Genomic DNA, 26568 nt, shown 5'->3' with positions numbered 1-26568 from the left:
ACCTCTTATAGTTTTACCGCAATCGCGGAACACGCATCCGCGAATTTTGCCGCGATTTGCAATTTCTTCACATGTAAAAAACTGCTGCTGCTGATTTCCATTTGCCAGAAATTCGTTTAACCTGCTAACTATCCCTGCATCATTGCTAGTGTGAGCCTGGACTAATATTAACTAGATACCACTCACCCTGAACCTCTGAAAGGGGATTAAAAAGCATTTTAGCATATTTTTTTAATTCATTGCCAGCACATATCAAAGCAATTTGGGCCTGTGTTTTCAAAACTCCTATCTGTTTTCTGTAAGCTTGCTGGGATTGAACTGAATCACATTTGATTGCATTTCTGAGAACTGTGTGTTTCCTTCCATTTCCTTGCCTTGCATCAAGGGGGGAGGGAATTGCCAGAGAAAAGTGATTACATTGTTGGGTTGAAATCATATTGAGTATTTTCTGTACTGCATTCATTGAATATTGCATCCACCTGAGCTTACATAAAGCATCCTCTACCACATTATACTTCTGTACCTATTTACCAGTGTGCTACCTTATCCATTTCTTGTCAACTCCTTATTGATTATAGAGAAGCGTGTTAGTGCCAGATTCTCCGTGGTTAATATTTACCATATCAGATTAAGTGTGATATTCAATTCTTAATTTATTAAAAAGTGTGATATATATTTTAATTTATCAAATAAACCTTTTAAACTTGCAAAACAGAATTACTTCTTGGCTCAGTGGGTTCAGGGGGATTCCAAGAGAGGGGTGTTATACAAGGGTAGTCATCCAGAACGCATGAACTGGACCTAAAGATATATCAATAAGGGTTTTCATTCAGTATTCTAGACTAGGCGTTAACTTGGCTGTAGTGCTGAATTGAATCCTCTTACAAAGTGGGGGCTCGTCCGGGATGTTGGGTTAGATTTACCATTTGTGCAGATTAATACAGTGTGCTAACTGACGGGATACATACATCCAGTCGGATCACCACGCTGCATTACGCTGTGAAGCATTCCTCAAAAGGGACACTCCAAGAAAAGTTCTGTTCTGCAAAAATAAAATACAAACTTCTGTAAGTCAGGACAGAGACCAATCTCTAGAATGACGACCTTAGTAGACATGAAAATAGCCAGAGAGCACCTCTTGCATAAGCTATTTGTGAGAGGTGAATGGACCGAACAGGGCCAGGATGTGTGGTTGCAGGCCATCACACAACAGGTCACTGAAACAGGGTCAGATATATATAGAGATCAGGGTCCCTTACATGTGGCCCTGAGTGAACTATATATGGCTCCTAAAGCCAAAGAGGAACACAATAAGATCGCCAGGATAGCAGCATACCTGTACCTATATATGGGAGACATGCAGGATAGATGTGCTGAAAGCCAAAATCTGGCAAATAGGCAACAGATGGCATTACAGAAGGTCCAATCTGATCTGGACTCTTCTGAGCAGAGGCTGCAGAGGAGCCAGGAGTCAGAAAATGACAGCAGACTGTACATCACTAAAATGAAGGAGGATATGGATGTGCTGCAAAAGGAAAAGTCAGAACAGGATACCAGATTTCTGGCCTTGCAGAAGGAACACCAAGACAGTTTGGACTCCTTACTGCAGAGCCAGAAAAAGCTGGAGCAACAATTAGACTTTAACAGGGCATGCACGGAGCAGGTAGCCACCCTGCAAAGTCATCTAGATAGAGTGAAGGTAGAGAGCAACAAGCTGATCTTGAAAGACCTGGATACCCAGGCAGAGTTTGATGAGGAGCGCCAGAAAGCTGGTGCCTTCCAAAGGCAAAGGGACGACCTGGCGGCACAGATGCAGGCTCTTAGTCAGAAAAGAGACACTTTAGGCCAGGAGGTCTGCCACTTAAAAAAGGAAATGGAAGAAAATCACCTGGCCCTCCAGGGGCTGGGTGACCTCCAAAAAGAAAACCAGAACTTGGTAGAGCACACCAGAAGGGTGGAGGATGCTCTAGCAAGAAAGGAGCAGGCCAATAGGGACACAGCTCAGGAGGTAACCCTCCTGCAGCAAAGACTGGCCCAGTTCTCCAGGACCAACCAGGAAGCACAGAGGGAAAATGAGGCCCTCTGTCAACACAATGATAGGCTCCAGCAACAGGTAGCGATGCAGGAGAAACTGATAGAGTCGAGTAAGGCCTTAACAGAGGAACTGAAAGCACAAATGCAGGCTCTTGCATTGCAACAGGGAGCAGGGGCGGATAGAGATGAGGTCCGCTGGGAAAGAGAGATTCCTGACCATAACCGCAGGAGCCCTAACACCAGGGGCCTTCATCTTCCCCAGTCCCTGGACTCTACCACCCCCGTGTCCCCTGGCGCACATGAGCACAGGGCCACAGGGATGGCAGATTACTATCCAGCTAAGAGTATGGGGCTCATAGGCCAGTACCATCCAGGAATGGAGGGGTGGGCATCCGGGTATGGGCACCCAAGTACAATACAGTTCAGTGGGGAACCCCAGGAGAGTAGGCCCATTAAGGGCATCCTGAAAACCTCTGCCCAGTTAGGTCAGTGGAGGGGGTACCCATCAAATCCTGACAGCAAGGAGGAATCTGAAGACTCCTCTGAACTGCGCAGGACACAGGAGACCAGGTCCCCACATTCTGCCAGCCATTCCCAGGCTCGCAGAATCCGGGAAAACCTGGAAGAACAGACGGGAACCTCTGGGAGCAGTGCCTCTGAGTCCGACGAAGAATGGACAAGGGTTACCCGAACCAAAAAGGCCAATAAGGCAAAAAGGGCCTTGCTCAAGGACCCCTTAAAGCAGATTAAGGCGATCAGGAGCGTCATCACGCCTTACCATAAGAACGCTAAGTATTCTGTTTGGGAGCACTTAGAGTTGTTTGAACAAATGATGGAGACTTTCCATTTGAAGGACAGCCAAAGCTGCATTCAATATGTAAAGTGGACCTTCTCCCCGGAATACTCCAGTTTCTTTGCGGGGCTGGAGGACCAAAATCATTTAAGATGGTCCACCTATAAGGCGGCCATCCTGAAACATTTTTCTGTTCACAGAAATCCTCAAGAGGCTCGCAAGGCAGCCTACAATTTGCAATGTGGGGAGGATCAGGCCCCACAAGAATTTGTGCAGGAGTTAAAGCGGGCTTTTGCACAGACCACAAGAAGGGTGCGCACGGATAGCCGTGAATTTATAAACACGTTTTTCCATGCCTTGCCCAAATATATCATGACCCAGCTCGTGAGGGATTTTCACGAGAAAAGATCTTTAGACTGGGTCATTGAACAGGCTACCCGCATCTATGAGGTGCAGAAGCCCATAGAAAATAAAAGCAATGCCCAGAAAAACCCCAAAGCCAACAGCACCCCTGCTGCTGCCAAGGTGGCAGAGGTAAAGGTCACCCCCGTTTTGGATTTGGAGATGGGGGGGCCTAAAAACCTACCTGCACCTAATAATGCTAGGCCCAGAAGGTCCTCGGGCCAGTCGCAGACAGGGAGCCAGGGAGGCAGCCCCACAAATGGGGTCCCTCGCTCTCCTGACTATGTAAGTCCTCGCTACAAAGGTAACAGACCCATCCTGGGTTATGTGTGGACTCCTCCAGCCCAAGGGGGGGGATCCAGACAAGCACCTAACCCAGGGAACTTCCCTCCAAACTTCCCACAGGAGGGCAGAAATTTACCAAACCCTGGGCAGAACTTTTTCCCCAGATATCCACCCGACTTCCAACCCCAAAATCATCCATCCTTCTTTCCTCAATTCCCTGAGCCCAGACCACTGAATCCGGGAGAGGGGAGGCCAAGGGTGGAGGGGTACCAAAATCTTCCCAACCAGGGGTACTACCAGAGGAGGGACAGCTACCCTTCCCGGGATCAGCCCAGGGGAGAAAACAGGGCCCCGTATCAGCCTGAGCGGGTTTCCCAGTTAGAGCGCCAGGTTCAAAACATGGCGCGGGATATGGGTCATATACTGAGGGCACAGCAGAACCCTCAGATCAGCATGCCGGCGCAGAACGCACCCAACTCTGGACCTGGTGCTCCAGAACAATGACGGGGGCAGCACCCCGATAAATCACCGGTTCCCAGGGAGGAGGCACAAAGGGAAGGGGGGTGTAAAGCCTTGGAGGAAGCTTCCTTCCTCACTTGTAAACAGCCCCTGGAAACCCAGGAACCGGAAACAAAATCTCTTGCCCCTGAAAGTCTGCCTCCTAAGGAGCAGAGGGGGGGTAGGAGAAACAAAAGACCCAAACAGACTCAGTTTGAGGAGGAGGTACAGATCTTCCAATTTGAGGGAGAGGGATCCTCAGAGGATCCTGGGAAAAGGATCTTCTCCTTCAGAGAGGGGGGAACTCCTCCCAAAGAAAAATGGGTCCCTAGGGATGCAAATCCAGACTGGGGAGATGTGGAGACTGAGCTACCGCCGCCCACCATCTCATCCCAGAACCAACAGCAAGAAAATCCCCTGGTTCAAACCCATCCTGGCGACTGCCTCCAAAAAGGGGGGGGCGGCCCGGAACCGGAGCCAGGGGAACCCACAATGGCTCTGGTCTCCAGTTGCCAACTCTTTCTTTCAGATTCCCAAGGCTCTCCACAGAATTCTGCCCAAAATTCTTCTCTCGCGATGTCCAAAACCAGAAAGTTAGCCCACCAGTTGTCCAAAAATGTACATTATCTGTGCCCCCTTGAGGAGAAGGAGGGAAGATATTATGCCCCGGTACAAGTACAGGGGCAGGGTACAATCTCGGCACTGGTGGACACTGGATCTCAAGCTACCCTTCTGTCCAGAAGGGCCTTTGATGAACTGAATGCAGGAAGGGGAGAGGATTACCAAATTCCTCTCACCTCTCTTCCGGGACAACTACAGAACTTTGACGGGAAGGAAATTCCCGTTGAGGGGACTGCAGACTTGGACATTAAAATTGGGCGACACAAGTTGAAACACCCGGTCATAGTTGTGACCCCAGAGGGCACCCCTTGTTTACTAGGGAATGACCTCCTGAGAAGGTTGTCACCCCTAATAGATTGCGTAAACAAGGTCCTCTGGACCCAGACTAGCCGACCAATAAAATTAAAACAGAGTGTCAACCATGTTAGTTTAAACGGCACATGCCACATGGTTGAACAAAAATCTGACCAAGTAGAATTTCACTTCCAGAACAACCAAATTCCAGACGTGACAGTAATAGCAGTAGGACAACAGACTGGTGATGGGGGGTCCTCTCTATTTCTGAAAATCAACCTTCCTTCCAGTCTAAAGTGGTATTCCACGCTGGAAGGAAACACTCTGAAATTCTATACTAATCCACAATCAGAAACTCCCACTCCTATAGTCCAGAAAGATGTGAAATCAGCTCAAAGCCTGGCTGATATTCAGCAAATTGGAGAGCAGTTGTTCATCCCTGTTCAGTTAAATGATGGGAAGGACTCTGTTCTCGCTCGAGTGTGTGTGAACAACGGTAAGAGCTTCATCAGCGAAGCCATGTTCCGCCAACTCCCAAAAGATCCAGCCATTCCCACCTTCAAACTGATAGACAAATGGGAAATGGACCTGGAAGCACCTAATTCCAAACATCTCCTGCCAAGCAGGTGTATGCTCAAAATCTCCATTGGCAACAAGAGCATAGTCCATAATTGTTGGGTCGTGCGAGACGTCACTGCCGCCTTTTACTTAGGCAGTGACATTCTCAATCGCTTTGCCATTAGTTTGGACCTAATAAACTTCAAAGCTTGGTCCCGATTAGCGGATAATCCCATGGGCTTTGATGATCCAGAAAAAGCATTTAGGTCAGCTCAATTGCTACCTTATGCAGTTGAAATTCAGGTTAAAGAGGAAGTCACCATCCCAGAAAGGACCCGACAATTCTCCCTGGAAGTGAAAGTTAAAAGGGGACAAGAGTTGAAAAACCCTGATGCTTACATACATCTAAATGCTTCTCTCCAACAGCAAGGGTTGGGGGTAAACCCGACTCCATTAGTCAACATAGAACATGACCCCATTCTAATAGAGGTGGATAACAGCGACTTAAAGAGTATTACTCTAGCCGCAGGCACCATTATTGGAATGGCGGTTGATGACCGACATTTCTTCATTGATCTTGTAAATGAACTGTTAGGACCCATCCCCAAGGACTGTTTTGACAGTGACAGTGATGACAACGCAACACCAGACAGGATTTTTACCCGGCATGGGGGGAACTTCCTGGTGTACACTTCCTGCCCCTATGGTAAGGAAGATGTGACCTGTGACTTCAGGAGGGATGAGGTGAATTTCCAGGTCCATGAGGGCTGCCTTTCCCACCTGAAGCCTCCGGTCCAAATCAGCACTCTGACCAGGGACTTCTCCACCCAGCTGGAGGAGGCCGCGGAGATAGCCAAACCAGAAGTCTTTCCAGGCTTCAGGCAGATGGTGGAAGAGAGAGTCAACCTATCTGATGCCTGTGTGACTCTGGAACAAAAGCAAAAGTTGAAACAAGTTTTCTTGGATTTCCAAGATCTCTTTGCGGTAGACTCATATGACTGTGGTCGCACCGACATCCACACCACAACAATCCCCACGGACCCTGGCATGACTCCAGTGTTTGTGAAGCAATATCGCTTGCCTCTCGCATCAATGGAGTCCCTTACTGAAATAATTAAGAACCTTGAGTCCCGGGGAATAATCCGTCCAGTCCACAGCACCTTCAATAATCCGGTGCTGGGAATATTGAAGCCAAACGGCCAGTGGAGACTCTGCGCTGACCTCAGGGAGCTCAACAAACGGGTCCACACTTCCCGATGGCCTCTTCCCTACATTGACCAAGGGCTGGCCCAGATTCAGGGGTCACAGGTATTCACTGCAATAGACCTGACCAATGGATACTGGACCGTGCCTGTCAGTAGGGAGGACCAATACAAGCTGGCTTTTACCTTTGGGGGCCAGCAGTACACATGGACCCGGACTCCCTTCGGATACCTCAACTCCGGCAATGAGTTCAATATTTTCCTACATAAGGCCATGCCCGACCTGGGTGCAAGGGGTAACCTGGCTTATGTAGATGATGTCCTCATCAAAAGTTCATCTGTGGAGGAACACATAGCGGAGATCCGTTATGTTCTGACACAGTTGAGGGCCGCCGGAGCAAAACTTTCCTTTCAGAAAGCACAGTGGTGTAGAACCCGTGTTAATTTCTTGGGGCATGAGATTACTCCTCAGGGTCTCTGTCCCCAGGAAAAGAAAGTGGAAGCACTTCAGAAACTGAAAGACCCCACAACTCTGCGGGAACTAAGGAGCCTCCTTGGACTGACTAATTACAGCAGAAAGTTCATTGAGGGCTACGCAGAGATCACCAGACCCCTGATTCATCTCCTGAAGGGGGGGGTCAAGTGGGAATGGGGTCCAGAACAAGCCGAGGCAGTAAAACAACTCAAAAGAAGCCTCTCACAAGCGCCTTGCCTAGCTTACCCTGTCAGAAACAAGGAGTTCTTCCTGGAGACGGGGTTCTCTAATACGTGCTTGACGGCAGTATTATATCAAAAGCATGACAAGGTCAATAAAGTAATCTCCTATGCGAGCAAAACTTTATCCTCTGTGGAGGAAAAATTCAACGATTGTGAGAAGGCACTCCTGGCAACGGTGTGGGCATTGAAGAATTACCGCCCGTTTATCCAGGGGGAACACATCATAGTGGAGACTCCACACCAGCCTCTGCAATATCTCCAAAGTGACAGAATCCGGGCCGGAAATGTGAGTAATTCCCGAATTACTTCCTGGATTCTGTCAATGCAAGGCTTTCCTGTGGAGGTCAGATATGGCCAAAACAAGAAGAGTCCCCTCGCGCAAGGTCTGGCTGACTTGCATGATTGTGCCAGAGAAAACTGTCTCGAGGACGAAAGTCTAAAAATAAAGGACAACATGGAGGCATACCTTAATTCCCCCCACAAAGTCTTTGAAGAAGACAAGTGTGAGGGAATGCCCACTGTGTATGTGGATGGATGCTCTTACCATGTCGACAACAACGGGGAGAAAGAACTGGTGGCCGGCGTAGGGAATGCATGGGTGAATGAGTCCCCAGAACCCTCCGCTGGATACAAAATTGGTCCCCGAAGTAGTCAGGTGGCAGAATTGATGGCTGTGCATCAGGCCATCCTCACTGCTGTCCAGCATCAACTCCACGAACTGGTCATAATCACAGATTCGGATTATGTACGGAACGGGTTCGTGGAGCACCTGGTTAATTGGAAGACCAGAGGCATGGTATGTGCTAACAACAAACCCTTGAAACATGGGAAGTTGATCCAAAACATTGATGATCTGGTCACCTCGAACGAGATGACCATCTATTGGAAGAAGATCAAGGGTCATTCCAAAGTAGAGGGACCAGACAAAACGGGAAATGACTTAGCTGATCAGCTGGCCAAAACCGGGGCCATCCAAGGGGATCTAATTGAGATTGAGTCCCTGTTGGGGGAAATCCAGGTCACTGCCATCACTAGGTCCCAGACAAATGCTCACAACGACCTCTCAATTGCACAATGGAGTAAGGAGACCCCTGATGCTGATTTGATTACTGCTCAGAAGGGGGATCCAATAATTGGTACATTTTACCAGCACCTTGAGGACCCTGAGAACTTTCCCCTGACGGATACCGATTACATTGGGAAAGAGGACCTAAGAGTGTTGATGAAATGTCCCAAAATGTTCCGGATCCAAGACGGTTTGTTGGTAAGGAAATCCAAAGCTGGCCACGACCAGTGGGTGGTTCCTACCTCATTCCGAAGCCTGATGTTAAGTCACGCCCATGATGCGGCCACCGCCGGTCATAGGGGGTTTCACACAACATTGGAAATCTTAAGAGAGGTTGCATACTGGCCACACATGGGCCAGGACCTCAACCAATATTTGAAGGGTTGTCTTGTGTGTGCACAATTTCAGCCATCATCCCTCACGCACCGGGCGCCTTTACAAAAGCGGGGGATGACACTGCCATGGTCAGATTTACAAATCGACTTTGTAGGCCCTGTGATTCGCTCGGCTAGGGGGAATAAGTACATGTTGACTGTGACATGCTTGTTTACCAAGTGGGTGGAATGTCTCCCAGCCCCAAATTGCAAGGCAGAAACTGCAGCTGCCTTGATGATTAACCACATCTTTTCCCGTTTTGGTCTACCTCAAAGGATTGAGTCAGACAGAGGTAGCCACTTCACCAGTGAGGTAATGACAAAGATGTGGGAGATACTGGGGGTCAAGAGAAAGCTGCATATTGCTTACCGGCCAGCTTCTTCTGGGGCAGTAGAGAGATATAACCGGACAATTGTGAGCATATTAAAGAAGTTTGTGGCAGATTCTGGGCCAAGTTGGGATATCCGATTACCTCTGGTCCTAATGGCCATCAGATCTACCCCTTCATCTGCAACCAAAATGTCACCATTTGAGTTGATGACTGGACGCAAGATGGTGCTTCCTCAGCATTTGCTCTACAGGACCCAGGAGCAGACACTGATAAATGCCTCCACTACTCATGAGTATGTAGAGAATTTAAGGAAACACCTCCAACATGCGTTTGCTTATGCTCAGCGGAATCTAGAAAGATCAGCTGATAGCATGAAGACCCATTATGACCTGAAAACTTCCAGGAAGGAATATCAGGTGGGAGACCGGGTCTATCTATACAACTTCCAAAGGAACCAGGCCAAGCAGCGCAAATTTTTGCCTACATGGAAGGGACCCTTTGAGATCGTCGATAAGATCTCCCCTGTGGCCTACAAAATCCACATCCCCAAAGGCGGTTCGGCAGAGGGGGAAGACAAGTGGGTCCACATAAACCAGTTGAAGTGTTGCCATCCCAGGCACGCTCTGCAACAACTGGAGGAATCCTCTGGAATCCTAGCAGGCACTGTCTCAGACTAATTCAGTTCCAACCATAAAACATACCACATCTAGTCTCTAAAATATTGTGATTTGCATGAAACTGTCTCTTAGTTATACTGTTTTTTTTTCTCAAAATAAGAATGTAATGTTTCGTTATGATAAAATGCATATGCTGCCCCACTACCTCAACAGTGGTGGAAAAACGTCTATGAGTAGATATTGCCGCTTTTGCTTTATCATCCTAGGAGAGATGAAACCATGAAGGATGACCAAGAAGAACGATCCGGAGACCGGGAGCAGAGATGCAACGGGCCCGGGGTACCGCCCAATCTTCCCATCAGGACCGGCGAGGAGAACCGATCGATCAGTACCGGATGGAGAAGAAAACGCTGAACTGTGTCATCTACAGAAGAGGAAGAAGATTATGCGGACAGACCGGTGCATGGGTCAAAACCCTTGTGCACGCGACTCCCCATCGACTCAAATTCAAAGTGCAGTCGCGTGGGGGGGACTTGTTGGGTGTCCTGACCCACGTTTAAGCTACCCTGCTACAACATTTGGTGCTGTGGGCTTAGAAAATTCAAGATGGCGGAAAACCCACATGTGCGCTGAAATCCAGGAAAGCTGCGCAGTTTGTGCGCCCACCAAAATGGTTGCCTCACTTGCCACCCACCAGTGCGAGAATGAAAGGCCGGGTTGCCATGAGGGAAATGGGTTGCCAAAGGAAAAACAGTAGCGCCGGTTAGCTTCAAAGCGCTTTAAAACCACCATTGGACTACCCGCACAGTAGTCTGAAACCATTGGGAATGGCAATGCTGATTGCCAAATGCAACCTAGAAGTGTGGGGAATTCATTTCTTAAATCCCAAAAATGAGTGCAGTACCAGTACTCACCACTATCCAAAAGCCGGCGTTTTAAAACCACTCTGTGTGTTTTTCTGAAGGCAAGCAAAATGCCTATTTCAAACCTTGCAACATGTGCAAAATATTCACTGAACACCAGCAGACATTTGGCAGAATGGAGTTTTGTGTGCCTACAAAATCTGGGAAATGAAGAGCCCAAAAACAATGCTTATAACAAAAATGCTATGGAGTCAGCAGCTTAAGCCTAACTGCAACTGGATTTAAAACCACCAAAATCGAAAATGTTAAATTAAATGAGTGACCTATGTTTGGTGTCACATGCCTTTGTAACTGTTGAAATGTCATAGTTTTGCACTTAGAATCAGCATTCTAGCTGCATGTGTAAAATTACAAGTTATTTTAAAAGCAACAAAAAGTTAGCTGAAGGTCTGGCTTAAGGAACTTGATTTTGCCTAGCAACTACCCATCAGGAGTGAAACTTGAGTCACCACTGTGTTCCCAGGCCAACCTTCCTTTTGCTGCCCAGGCTAAGGATATGCCATCTATCTGATAATTGAATTATCTGTGCTCTGCAAGAGAGTGAACAAAGCCCTCTTCACTCAGGCAAAGGTTTTTATTACCGCAGTCGTAAATTGTAGCTTCCTCTTGGCAGGAGCTGGGAGGAGCACTGCCTGTGAGAAGCAAGCTGGCTTGGCAGAAACTGGAAAGACTGGTTTCTGTACCATGTGACCTGAAAAGACACACCCCTGCAGCAAGGATATGGTTTTATAAAAAGATGAATAACTCATAGAGCGGACATGTGAAAATTTTATAAATGATACCATAATTCTTGTGATTTTTCTGCCCACAGTTTAAGACGTGGTAGGAACCGGTGGTATGTTCGGGGAGGTTTTAGCGGAAAAGTGGATATTACTCTAAATGTGTGCATGTTAAAAATCTGAAACTTCATCAGTTAATGTCCCTACCCCCTGCACACATGTATGTAAAGTTGGGTCCATGTCGGAAATTGGAAAAGCAGTTAAAAAGTCAATTATGTACACTCTTTGAATGCAAGCTCCGAGAATGAGCAGATTTGGACATAGACATGGCTAAATTCAGCCACACCATGTATATGTAATTTTAAACAAATGTGTACCTGTGCAAATATGTTTTTAGGTCAGATATAGATTGTGTGTAAAGTTGACAGGGGTGGGTTCTCTGTATCATAAACAGACCTCATCATGATGACACTTCATTTCATTCCCCCAATCAAGTAAGAAATGGAAGTTTGACCAATTAGAAGCTGAGAGAGAGGTAGGGTCAGTGATGCTAGAACACACCCACATTCTAAACACATAAAAGCAGACAGACAGGACAGATAGGCACCTTCAAAATCCATCTGCCGCTGGAAGCTCTGCCGGAAAAATCCATACTTTACCTCCATCAAACCTCCAGAGAGCCAAACTAGAGACTTCAATCTATCCAGAACTAAGAGACCAGACCAGAGAGAAAGCAGTGCTGTAGACAGAGAGACCCAGACCAGCAGAGAGAGCTGACCCAGATCACTGTGAAGTGCAGAGGCCAGACCAGACCAGACCAGAGTCCAGTCCAAAACCCTGACCAGACCCGTGACGAGGCCCATTTCACTCAAGAATATAGTGTGAGTACATAGCAAACTGTGTAGAACCAAGCTTTTAGTTTAAATTCATCTAATTCAATCTATTTAACCTAAGTAGAACTGCCTCCTATCTGTCACCTGTCATTTCTAGTAAAATTTGTCACTTGTCATTTTGAAAAAGTGTGCGTTTAAAATTTACAAAACCAAAAACGACCTTTACTAAATCGCTCATATCTCCGCGACCGTTTGAGCTAGAGACTTGCAGTAACTTTCCTCTGATAGCTTAGAATCGTGGCTTTCCTAGGAACCTAGAACCGCATTCCTACCTCTTATAGTTTTACCGCAATCGCGGAACACGCATCCGCGAATTTTGCCGCGATTTGCAATTTCTTCACATGTAAAAAACTGCTGCTGCTGATTTCCATTTGCCAGAAATTCGTTTAACCTGCTAACTATCCCTGCATCATTGCTAGTGTGAGCCTGGACTAATATTAACTAGATACCACTCACCCTGAACCTCTGAAAGGGGATTAAAAAGCATTTTAGCATATTTTTTTAATTCATTGCCAGCACATATCAAAGCAATTTGGGCCTGTGTTTTCAAAACTCCTATCTGTTTTCTGTAAGCTTGCTGGGATTGAACTGAATCACATTTGATTGCATTTCTGAGAACTGTGTGTTTCCTTCCATTTCCTTGCCTTGCATCAAGGGGGGAGGGAATTGCCAGAGAAAAGTGATTACATTGTTGGGTTGAAATCATATTGAGTATTTTCTGTACTGCATTCATTGAATATTGCATCCACCTGAGCTTACATAAAGCATCCTCTACCACATTATACTTCTGTACCTATTTACCAGTGTGCTACCTTATCCATTTCTTGTCAACTCCTTATTGATTATAGAGAAGCGTGTTAGTGCCAGATTCTCCGTGGTTAATATTTACCATATCAGATTAAGTGTGATATTCAATTCTTAATTTATTAAAAAGTGTGATATATATTTTAATTTATCAAATAAACCTTTTAAACTTGCAAAACAGAATTACTTCTTGGCTCAGTGGGGTCAGGGGGATTCCAAGAGAGGGGTGTTATACAAGGGTAGTCATCCAGAACGCATGAACTGGACCTAAAGATATATCAATAAGGGTTTTCATTCAGTATTCTAGACTAGGCGTTAACTTGGCTGTAGTGCTGAATTGAATCCTCTTACATATGTCACATTACACGATGCCATGGCACAACTTCAGGGCCCACAATTTGTAGTCATTTGGCCGGAGCCTCCCTTCTGACACCTCAAAGGCACCCCGACAGGAGCAGCAGTCAGACCTAAATATGATTATGGGTCAATGCAGCTGAACATGCACAAGGAACTAGCAGCTGAGAAAGACCAACACGCCACATCACAACCACAGCATTAGCCACATGTAACCTTCCGTCCTCCGACACACAACGTCTCACCATTCCACGTGTGACGAGAAGCAGGGGAAAGGGTCGATCGTTCCCAGTCCTGATGGCCAAAGCTTGGAAGGAGCTGCCGGAAGCCTGCGGAAGGAGAAGCATCATCTCACATTTAGGAAAGATTTGAAAGCCAGACTATTCGTTCAGACCAGTCTCCCCTAGCCAGTTCTCAGTTCTCTTCTGTCTATCCTGTTTCCCTCTTGTCTCTGTCTCCGTCTCCATGTAGCGCCTTGATGTCTTAGGTGTTTTGCAGAGAATGCCCCCAAGTAAGTTTGCCCCGCCCTCACACAGTCTCTGAAGTGGGCCTTGCCCACCTTCACTTAGTTGTTGTCTAGTTGTGCCCTCGTCTGTCAGAACTGTTAATTACGTGGTCAGACGGTTTGACAGATTACATGGTTAAAACTGTAAATGTATGCAGTGCTATTTTATCTCCATGTGACATTGCAGTGATGGTGCTGTGTGAATAGTGTATTTTGCAATGATTTTAATGATTTTTATGAATAAATAAAAGTACTCTTGATTCTGGCTGTTTTGAGACATTGTTTTGTAGAGATGGTGAACTCTGACAATGTTTTCGCAGAGCAGAATTGCTGTATATCTCAACAAATACCTATAATCACCACAAGCAGCAGCACTGTGGGACTTTGCTGGCTGCTATCGCGAGATTGTAATTCTAGTATCCATCAGGAAGTACAGTTGCCTACCATTTGAAAGCAATTTAAGGAGGGCAAAGATAACACCCATTGCTCTGCAGCCATGTTCTGCTTTGTTTAAACATGGAGGACTAGAAGCAGGTGTTCCCCATGCACACACACAGGACTCAGAAATGAGTGCAGCTGAGGGAGGGGGAGTCCACATATCTAGGAGGGATCTGGGGATGCTTGCAATCTGCCTCTTGGGAATATTCTGCACCACTAATTTCACTGTCTCTAGAAAGTCTGTAAAAGTGAAACACTTTTAAAAATCCCCATTACAGCAACTAATTACTTTATCTACACAACGAAGCTAAGAAATGAATGAAATGCATATCTGATTTCTTAGCAGCCTGCTTGTGTTATGATACATCACAGTGTGGGAGCGAGGATTCTATCTGTTGGCATAAACCCACATACACTGCTTTCTATATCCACTGCCAAAGCCTGCCCCCACACCCCCGTCACTGCCCACCTGCCCATGCCACTTTTCCGCTGCCCCTGACTTCTCTGCACTCCCCATCCTCCTCCCACCCATGTGTAGGTGTGAGTTGATTTCTTCCTCTCTCCCTCCTGGTCTCCTTGGCTACCCAGCATCCCGCGTCCTCCTTCTGGGCTGCAGCCACACACAGGCTCTCAGGCTCCCAGTGTCTGCATGCATCATGTGTCATCACACACGCGCCTTAGTGCACCTTCATGTTTGGGCTGTAAATTCCCCTTTCCGCCAGAGCTATGGCTATAATGGCCCCGGATCAGGGCCATACTGGCGCGGTGATTCACGGCAGGTCAGCAATAGCCCTCGATGTGCTCAGGCCTTTAGCAGCAGTGGCCAGCACAGCACGTGACCCACAGCCACCCTCTCCCTCCTGATGGCAAAGAAGGATAAAGTCAGTGCTTTAATTGGGATCCAAAATCGAGTTGGTGCTCAGGACAGGGGGCATGGTCACAGTGTGATGGGTGTGGCCTAACGATGGGGCGGGTTAAGGGTGGCCACCACAAGCCCCCATGCATCTTCAGGTGGTCCTGCAACCATCAATTAGAAAGCACCGATGTATGTTACTTGTTGATTTGCATAAAATCAAACAGCATATCGGGTACACAAGAATGCACATAATTTTTAAAAATGACATATCAATGACAGTGATTGAAACCTGCAACCACTTCCGAGCACACAAGGCTCACTGGCCCTCTTGCTAATTTCTTCTATAATAAACCCTTAACAGAACAATGACAGCAAACTACGCACCACATGAAGGGATCTGGACGCATTCATCTTTTAAGAGTGTGTTGCTGACTTCCCTGCACGTGGACCTGTCAGGACATGGCTCATCATCCATCCATTGCCTGTGCACATTCTCAGCATTCAGGGTGCATGGAGACTGGGGAGGCAGTCACATATCCAGCTCATGGACAGTTTCTGGAAAGTGCCCGGGCTCTGCCCTGTCTAGCCCCGTCCCACTTAAAACCCTGGATGAAATGCATTGAGCTAGATCCGCAAAAGTGCTTTTCATTGGGAAACCCCATTGAAAACCCCTTTGTAAATCAGACTGACTTGCTTAATTTTCTGTAACACAAGTATTTCAAAGTACAGCTTCACACGATAGAGGACATGTCGTTTGCATATGGATCTACTAATTATCTCTAAGGAAAGCAACATTGCAGGATGTTTACTGTTTCATGGGCGCATGGGTTCCTGAGGAGTTACAGTGAGTGTCTCTATTTGCATTGAAGTGAACGCCGCCATTCCAAATATACCACATTTAGAAAATGTGGGGGAGCGCTCAGTGCATTATCAAGAGCAGTCCTGTTAGTTACACTAAAAAGCCCTGACCGGCATTCCGCAAACATTAAAAGTCCCGTTCTCATTATATCGCCATGATCTTTGCTTTGTAGAATTGTACATTGGAAATGACCATCATCAGAAATAGTAACACCTGATTGGTTCAAAGCCCATGTTTGACCATAGAGACTTTGCGCACAAGCCTAGGGTTTTGGGAACCATGACATGAATGAGGAAACCAAAAGATTGAGGTGTTTTTGCTCACTTTTCAGGAAGCCTTTGCAAACTTAGCAAACTCGGATTTCTGACAACGATCACTCCCAAATGTTGTTGGGGGCCTAGGGAATTTGCTGAAGGGCTTTGCCATCTGTGTTTTCTTGGGCATGGCTTTCAACATCGCCAGGGTCCCCATGCAGTGAGTAATTTCCAGACATACCCACCTGGCACAGTGAACACCTCTTCTCCAGCGGTCGTGCCTCTTGGTGCTGCACTCCATAGAAAGCAGTTGAGTCCATGATAATTTAAGAACAATTGTACACACAGCTCCAGTGCCCTTTCCTTCTCATGCCTTCCCGCGCATCTTACCCATCCCTCGCCCTCATGCCAACCATCTACCCGACTTTGCACCTCCCTACCACTACTGATTGCTGTAGCATACTCCTCATTTGCCTCTCTGACAGGCAAAAGCGCTTTGATGCCATAAAGCATGGCAGGAGACACTATACAGATGCAGGATAACCACGTTACAGCACAAATTCATTGCAAGGATTTTGTAATAACACACACCAAACCCTTCATCATCCTGCACCTCTAGCTTTACAGAACACATTTCAATCGTATCTTTAATTGCTCAGAAATGTTGCACCCCTTGTTTCATTTCTCCGGTCAAGGAGGGGAAGCACACAATATACAGAAATAAAACACACGCACAGCAACAGTGTGTTGGGAGAACTATGTCCACCAGAGGGCGGCAGCGTCTCAATAGTTATTACGAATCAGCCGGGTAGTGAGAACCCTCTTTCCCCCGCAGTCCTCTTTCACAGCACTTTGACCTACTGCAAATAACATATTATTTCAATCATTGTTTAGACTAGGCCAATGTTCACCCTAGTAATGGACATTTGCCTTGCAGCAAAAATGAATGTATTTTAAGGGTAGGGCAATTTTTGCCCGAGTGCTCGCTGCACCTGCACCAGTGCACAGTTTCTGTAATCCTACCCAGAATATGTCTGACGGTCATTTAAAAACATTTTCCACTGCAAAATGCAGAAAAGGGTTGTCCAACTATGGGCCCGATTCGTAGATTTTTTAGCACAGTGCAAAGCGACTTTGCACTGCCAATGAGCACCCTGATTCACAGAACTGTGCAAGCTGTATTTTTGCAGTGCAACGTCAGTGAAAAGTGTGTGCAAAGTCACTTTGCACTGCAAAAATACACGTTGCACTGACTTTACATTAAAAATATACACTTTGCACCGTTCTGTACATCAGGGTGTCGGTTCGCCGTGCAAAGTCGCTTTGCACTGCGCTAAAAACTCCATGAATCGGCCCTTTGTGTCGCCCGGGGGTGGGTTGCATTGAATTGACAGGTGGGGATACATATAATATGTCTCAACTTGAATAGCACAGTCCCAGCCCCTCCCCCATGTTGTGTCCTCAGGTTTATTTACATAAATAGGTCACGTGTTCCACATTGTCATGCAAAGCCGGGCCAGGGCATGAAGTTAAATCGGGGTGACTGTAAAAGGGGACGCTTAAATCTTGGACATTTGTGGTATTTCTAGGATTCGGGGGATCATGTCACCCCGCCTTCTCAGCAGCATGTGGATATTGGCTTTCCTGCTACATGGCTTCACTGGTAAGAGCGTCACATCCTTTTCAGGAAAAAAGCACTGCTACTAATTAGATATTTGAACAGGCGATTGTAATATTGTTAGCTCTATCTTTTTGTATTTTCAGGCGCTGCCGCCGATATTCTCCTGACCCAGGTCGGTGACGCTGTTAAGAAGCCCGGGGAGTCCCATGAGCTCTCCTGCCGGGGGTCCGGCTTCAGCTTTGGGAGTTATGGAATGCACTGGGTCCGGCAGGCTCCAGGGAAGGGCCTGGAGTGGGTGGGGACGATATGGCATGACGGAAGCCAGAAATATTACTCGCCCTCAGTGCAGGGCAGGTTCGCCATCTCCAGGGATAACCCCAGCAGCACAGCACGGCTACACATGGGCAGCCTGAGGACGGAGGACACTGCCAAGTATTACTGTGCCAGAGACCCACACAGCAGCACAAACCAGCCCCTCCCTGTACACAAACCACAGGCCCTGGCATAGCCTGAGCGGGTTCCTCTTTTAAGTCTTTCTCTGGGGCCCCAATGAGGCTTCTGAGGCCTGGACTTGGAGATCGACGCTGGTGGTCACCCCCAGTCACTTATGGGGTCATGGTCCTTTTGTGTCATGCTGTTTGTTATTATTTGGGGTCAGCTCAGGAACTCCAGGGCTTGTGCTTGCGGCAGCCCTCCCTCCCTCCCTCACATGATATAAATCAGCAGCACCCTGAGGAGCCCTCAAAGTGCCTTAGGAACCAATATCCAGCCCTCCCCTCGAGTCTCTTCTGCACGAGTTCAAAATGGTCCAAGTCACACATTTATTTTGCAAACCACCCGGTTACTGTTATTTTTTGGGGTGGGTGGGAGGATTGCAGTATTATTGGTAATTGCAGTAGTTTCTGGGGAGACTCACAGCATTGCTATGAGAACTGTTTCTCTATTCATGACGCTGCTACTTGTCTCTCATCACAAAAATGCTCTCACCGGACGTGTTGGCAACAGCAGGGAAGCAGGGACGCTGCATTGACACTCACAACCACACCTGCATTTCCTCGAGGCGCGTGAAATGAATGACAGCCCAGGACAGGACACCTTAGCTCTGAATGATAGACCCGGGAGAGTCAGGGAATCCATGGGAAGGGCCGAGCCTGGGGGTCAGGCCTGGGGCTAGGAGCCCACCACGGGCCGAGCCAAGAGCACAGCCATATATATCCTGGAATTTAATACTTCAAAGCCGCTCTCCCGATGCAATTTAAATTATGGTAAAAGTATATAAAGAATATGAAAGAGCTCATCAAAGGAAACTTAATTTTTCTGCACATTTAGGCTGACGTTTATTACATTTGCACTGCTTTGAAAAAACCCAGTCAGGCTTTATAAATGTACCTCAAAAACAGTGTTTTGGGCGGTGAGGTGCAGGAAGCGTGCGGGAATGGCCATAGGGATTAACATTGTCATGGGGAGGGCATAACCTACTTGTGAGTGGGCATCTAACTTCTTTACACGTTCTAATGAGACTATTATGGTGCAGCTTCAATGTTACAAGCAGTTAACACCCTCCTTCAAGTCTGAAGGCACACACTTCAGGACTGCTGTGAGAATGAGCTGCCTCCTGTCCCCCTACCCTTCCAATCACTTCAGTGACAAGTACTATCCCTCCGGCCCTTCCAATCACTCCCCTGACATGCAAGTACTAACCCTCCATCCCTTGCAATCACTCCCCTGACATGCAAGTACTCACCCTCCACCCCTTCCAATCACTCCCCTGACATGCAAGTATTAACCCCACATCGCGATTTCCATTGCCTAAAAATGTATGCAGGTACTAACAATTAAATGCTTTACTTTAGTAATTGCAGGGCCTTTGTTAACAGTGAAGCTCAGGTACCGTTTAACATCTGTGTACTGTTCTGTCTGGCCCTGGCTCTGTAGGTCAGCCAGGTCGAGTTAACATGGCATAGAACTTCAGATGGTGGGGTCGGGGGCTAGAGCCAGATCGGCTCAATGGTGTCGTGCCACTGCCAGGAAGCAGTCTGGCCTTCACCATTCCACGGTTGAATGGGATTGGTTGTGGCCCATTGAATAGATGGGAGAGGAGACTGCAGCAGCCCAGGCAAAATCATAATGAACACATACAAAGGAAATAAAATAAAGGCAGCCTGGGTGCCCTCCCGGCACCTGCCCCCATACATTTTCTTTCCTCTTGTGCATTGATTTTCCTGCGCCACTGCGGTCTGCAGCGGCGCGGGCGAAAAAGATATACATGCAATAAAAAGGAAAGCAAATAAAACATGGCCCGGGACGGCACCAGGGGGGCATATATTGTATTTACTTTTTATGCATTTATTTCCTTTTTGTCTGTGCTGCTCCCGTCCTCTCTTCATGGACTGCAGCGGACTGGGCAAGAGGAGAGAAGGCAGGTGAGAGGAAGGGAAAGGACACAGCACCCACACACTGGCTGCTTCAGTGACTCCCTGTTCTGCCCCCAGCCAATCCTGTTGTGTGGGGTTGGGACAGGAAGTTCGTGGCTACTAGGTTGTGGGTGGGCCGAGCACGCAGCGTAGGCTGCATTTTATTTTTATTTTTTGCGCCTCTGTTTTTCGCGTGATTTGGGTAGCCATGGTGGGGCTTGTAGTAGGCCAGTGGAGTCCGGAGGTACCAGCCCTAAACGAGGGTTGGGCTGGAGCCCCCATTTCAGTACGATCCAGCCCAGACCTCGCCACGCTCGCCCACCTCTACTCAATAACTGTGTAGTATAATTTTAGTCAGTGCGCAAGTGGTGTCCGTTCTGTGTGGTTCTGCACAATGTCATCATAGGGGGTGAAGCTAGACAACTTGTGTTTGTGCACATGGTGATGCAGTAATGTGTAGTCCTGTCGAGATGGACAGGGAGGCAAGTGCCATGGCTCTGGCCCTGCGGATGCTGTGTTTAGTGACCTATGGGTTGTATTGTGTGGGTCCACAGTTGAGGCCTGCATCCTCCTAATGTTGAGAGACTTTCCCCGCTTCTAAGCTGGCAAGAGCAAACATGGTAATTCTCACAGGCAGACATTTGCAGGTGTGTTACTCTGCCTGCACTATGAATCCTATATTTGTTGTGTAGCCTGTAGCTGTGTATTGCAACACCTGTGACTATACTGGCTCACAAGGAGTGTTCGGCAGAGTGGATGAAGTTCCAATACCAGTTTAACCAACGAATGATCAAGATGTGCTTATTTGCAGATATCAAATTGTGCATAAAGATGTTTATCCAGGCTGTTCTGGGAGAGACTACTAAGGGTATTTAAACACTTACCTGGAGCTCTAATTTGCTAAGATCTTTGTGTGCCCAGATTTCACCATGAAAGGACATTGCAGCCCCTATTTTTGCTTTGAAGACTCTGCATTCAAGGAATATCCCCCATGTTTAAGTGCAAAAGCTCAAAGAGCACCTGGTTGTTGATTTCCCATGATTTCAGTCTTGGAGAGTTGTCTATTATCAATGATAACACCCAAGTCCTGAAACTGCCTGACAAACTCACCCATTATTCCCACATAAAATTCACAGGTATCTACAGCCCCATGAGTGATTTCCCAGACAAAGGGTCATTATCTTGGTTTTGCTAATGTTGGCCTTTATTCCATTGCTTTCAGAGCATGTACTTGAAATATTATGATGTTCTTGCAATCCCCCGCGAGTGTAGTTCACCATGCCAAGATCATCCACGTACCCCAACCATTGTATGCGGATGTTCCCTCGCTTAGAAGGGTGCGCGTTGCTGGTGGAAACAGCCTTGGGAAGAACGGCTAGATAAAGTTTAAAAAGTGTAGGCGCCGATATGCACCCTTGTGTGAGCCCTAGGAATGTTGGTATCCAGTCAGTCCCTGCACCCTTTTAATCTAACCTTACTCTAACTTTGGTGTTCTCATGTAATGCTCTGGCCATAGGTAATAATCCCTCTGGAATGTTCCAGTTCTGTACAGGTGCCATGAGCTTGGGCACCAAGGGTGCTCAGGGGGCACGTGGTAATAATCAGAGGGGGAGCAGGGCAAGGGAACAGGGCACCAGACAAGGGCTGCTGACCAGCCCTTGCACACAACAGGCAGGGGGAGGCAGCAGAGCACCGCCTCACCTAGCATGCCCCCTCCCACAACACTTGTCACACTACGGGGGGGGCAAAACAAAAGACGAACATCAGGGCCAAAGGCAGGCAGGAAGGGATAGGTCCAAGGCCACACACCTAGGTGTGAATGGCCGTGGGCACCAGCTGGCCATGAGGGAGGAAGCCTCTAGTCTAATACATGCCCTTAGGCAGGGAAAAGAGAATATAAAGGGAGTCCTGGCTGTGGAAGGCCAGTTCTCCTTGGTACTCTGCACTGAGTACCATCAGTCCTCTGCATACGCAGACAGCTCTCTCCTTGGCATTGCCCAGCTGAAAACTCGCCATGAGCTTTGTCTTGATCCGGGCATTACAAACACATTCAGACTCTGGAGCTTTGAAATCCGGGTCATTACAACAGCCATCATATGCTGGAGTAGGGGTTGCATGAGTGAAACTCTGTGAATCGGTGTGGATGAACACGAGGGGAGGAAAGCATAAGCAGTGCGACATAAACGACAAGTTCACGGTGGACTGGGAACTTGATCCCGCTCCCACACACAAACAGAACGGATAATCTTACCGGCATTCCGGAAATTAAACCGGCGCAGGCAGAAGTATCAGTGCAGTGATTCATCACAGCGCAGGCTGCTAGCAAGAGGGAGGAGCAACGGCCGGTTCGGCCTGGAGTCGCTTGGCAGCGTAGACCATCTCTACGACGGGTCTGAGAAAAGCACGCACATGCATTTCAGAGCTCTTAATACAGACACACCGAAGGAAGAAAAACAGTGCATAGGGTGAAGACAAGTCCAAAAATGTTTTATTGAAGTAAAAACGCAGACGCAGGCAATAAGATCATGAAAACAATTTTCACCGCAAGAGGGGTAATACAACGAGGACAAAATAGAAGAGGGCGCCAAACAAGGGGTAACCTTTTAACAGGACGATAAAGTGTGCAAAGCAAAGCACAAGAAGGAAAACCAAGGGGCAGATTCAAACAAATGGAGACAAAACAGTTAAAACTGTCATTAATACGGGTAAAAAACACCATACAATACTGAAAAGGATAGCAGAATGGCGAATGTAAGCAAGAAGAAGAGCACAGCAACAGGCAAAACTCATACAGCTGTGGAGAAACGTGGAAAGAAGCTGGTGGAGTGGGCAGCACCAGCAGAAAAAAATACATGGTTGGTCATGGGCGCGTGAAAGGCTGAATGAGGATTCATATGAGGAGGAGGAAATCGTGGAACTAGACGAAGAGGAGCCTCCAAGAAAGAAGCCGAAAGAAGGGGAGACGACAACCTCACCAGATGAAACAGCCGGCAAAGAGCCAACCAAGAAGAATGAAGGTAACAATGTGTCTGATATAAATGCATTCATGGAAATGTTTGCTAGTAAACATGTAACACAACAAGAAGAAAGGGTAAATGCTACATTTGACAAACATGAAAAAATGAAAAAACTAATGACAGAAATGGGGGCGGAATGGTAAAATATGGAGCTACCAGAAAAGAAGGGTCCATCCATAAGCGGGCACCTGCAAGCATGCTTGGGAAGATTCATCCTGAAAGCACACCTGTCAGAGAGCATGACATAGAAAGGGGAGTGGCACTCACACCAACTGTAATTATTAGCAACCTGAATGGGGGGCCAAATACGGTGGCGGCCATAGGGCCATTGACCACTGAGGTGGTTAGCAACAATAGAAGTGAGGACATGATCAGCAAGATTAATGACACACCCATAGAGGTGAGTGCAAGTTTACAGGCACTAATACCATCGATAATTAAACAAATGGAGAAGGCAATGAAGGACAAATTCAAGATAAATCTAGCATGGAACATTGAGCAGGTAGCCAATGACAAAATCAGTAAAAAGTAGTTTATTGAAATATTTTCATTATTAGAAACAGAACAGAAGGGATATGATGTGCACAGGGATCCTAAAAAGATAGCGGAAAAGATCATCCCAACACCTAAAGCACATATAGCACATACTTATGATAATTGGTGCAAGGCCTTCAACATTTTGGCATCTGTCATATTGGACAAAACTCCAAATGCGGGCATGGAACTTTTCGCATACCAGGACAGGATCCGGCAGGTCAGGGAGGCATTCGAAGGGGGTGCATGGCTTACGAACGATATTGAATTCAGGAGACATATGGCAACCCACCCAGAGATATAATGGGACCAAGTGGATGGAAACGTATATATACACAAAGTTTTGAAAACCAAATAATCATGCTGTGCAGACAAAAACCCAGTGCAGGTTCAGGGCACACAGAATATTAGTGTGAATTCCACTGACAGAGAGCAGAGGAATAAGGGTGAACAGCCCTTTCGGAAAGATTAGCCCTTCTGGCGCTAGGGTAAATACCCGATATCAAAACAAGGGCAAAACCTATAACACTAGTAGAAGCAACACCCCATGTTGGAAATTTGAAGGGGGCAAAGATTGCAGGTTACACGCATGCATGCACCAATTGTGGGGGAGAACACAGCAGCAACAATTGCACCAAGCTACCCAGCAAGAACACAAAAAGAGAGGAGTCTTAAAAAGGATATAGGGTCAAAAGTAGTCAGGGTGGATAAGTCAAAAACTTACCACGCAGACAGGATACAAATGACCCCAGGAAAAACACCCATAAAAATAGACAATTGTAGGGGTTTCCTGGAAGCATACCTCGACAAGAGAATTAGCCAGGCCATAGAGATAGGTTTTACTGAAGGTTTTAGCATCCCTTTTAAGGGACAGGGGTCTAACATAATACCAGCAAATCTAAAAAATGCCAGAGAAAATCACAAAATACCAGAACAAAAGATTCAAAAAGATCTGAAATTGGGGAGAATGGGGGATCCTTGGGAGAAAATGCCTTTCAAACAGTACATATGCTCACCATTGGGATTAGTGCCTAAAAAAGAGCCAGGACAGTACAGGTTGATACATCAGCTGTCATACCCCAAGGGAGAATCTGTACATGACGGAATACGCGGCACAGAGACAGCAGTGTCTTACACACATGTTCAAGAAGCTCTCAGGATAGCAATGAAAGCAGGAACACATGCATTATTGGCTAAATCAGATATTGAATCAGCCTTTAGATTATTACCTGTACATTCCAGATCACAGCCTTGGCTGGGTTTTTCATTTGGGGAAAATTTTACAAAGACAAGTGCTTACCAATGGGGTGCACTATATCATGTGCACTATTTGAGCAGTTCAGTTCATTTTTTAAATGGTAATTGTTAAAAAAGAATCCAAATGCACTGACAGCCCATTATCTAGATGATTTCTTAATAATAGGTCAACCAGGTACAAAGGAATGCAAGCACATGTTAGAAAAAATGATTGCAATGGCAAAGCACTGGGGCATCCCCCGAGCAGAAGAAAAAACAACATACCCTAATACAAATATACTTTTTCTAGGAATAGATATAGATTCAGAGGCAGGAGAAGGCAAGATCCCAGCAGCAAAAAGAGATGAGTTGCTCAACAGCATTACAGCCTTAAAATCAAAGCACAAAGGAACAGTTAGGGAATTGCAGTCATTAGCAGGCAGGTTAGATTTTCTGGCCAGGATAACACCACAGGGTAAAACTTTTGCAAGAAGCTTAGAAATTAAGACTAAAGGGATACAGAAAACACACCTAGACATAAGGTTAGGAGAGAAAGTGATGAAGGATTTGTAAAGATGGGAGGCATTTTTGAAAGATTTTAATGGAAAAAGAATATGTATGATGCCATTAAATGACAGCAAAAACAGGTTCTGTTAACAGATTCTGCAGTAAGTAAAGGCCTTGGAGATTTATTGGATAAATCTTGGTTTGCAGGCCCATGGCCAGAACATTGGCATACACAAGGGCTGACTTAGAACATAACTTTACTCGAGCTGGGGGAGCGGGGGCGTGGCTATCGAGCCATTGAGTAGGACGTGTTTCCCGGGAATCTCCTGCAAATCCTGAACTGATCCGCATACAAAATATGCTAAATGCTGCCTTGGATCTCCAGAATTGAAAGCACGAGTGTGGGAAGGAGTACTGCACACTAACTGAAGGTAGCGCATGGATCGGAACTAAGGATCAGCCAAAACGGAGCCTTCGAGATGAGGACACTCACAGCCGGAGAAAGTAAGATGGCGGACTTGCACAACAAAGGAATCGGACAATGCAGCCGCCAAGGAACTTTCGCTTAAGACCATGCGGCGAACGAGCTAGGCATGAGAACCGCGCTCTCTGCTAACGGAGGGAGCAGCGACCCGAGATCCACCTTACTGGAAAGGAAACAGAGCTCTGCTGCAGGCGTTCGCAATGGCAGCACCCAGAGACAAAGGAGCGCGTGTCGGGAGAGAGGCCACAAGACCAGAGGACTGATCGTGGAACCCGCCAGCGAAGACACACATATCTGCTGCCCTTAATTTTACTATGCAGCGGGAGCCAGGTGTGCCCACCGGAGGCAGGCCCACAG

This window comes from Ambystoma mexicanum, chromosome 13, assembly GCF_040938575.1.
Source record: "Ambystoma mexicanum isolate Mex_15411 chromosome 13, UKY_AmexF1_1, whole genome shotgun sequence".
Taxonomy (NCBI): Eukaryota; Metazoa; Chordata; class Amphibia; order Caudata; family Ambystomatidae; genus Ambystoma; species Ambystoma mexicanum.
This window is presented reverse-complemented; position numbering follows the sequence as displayed.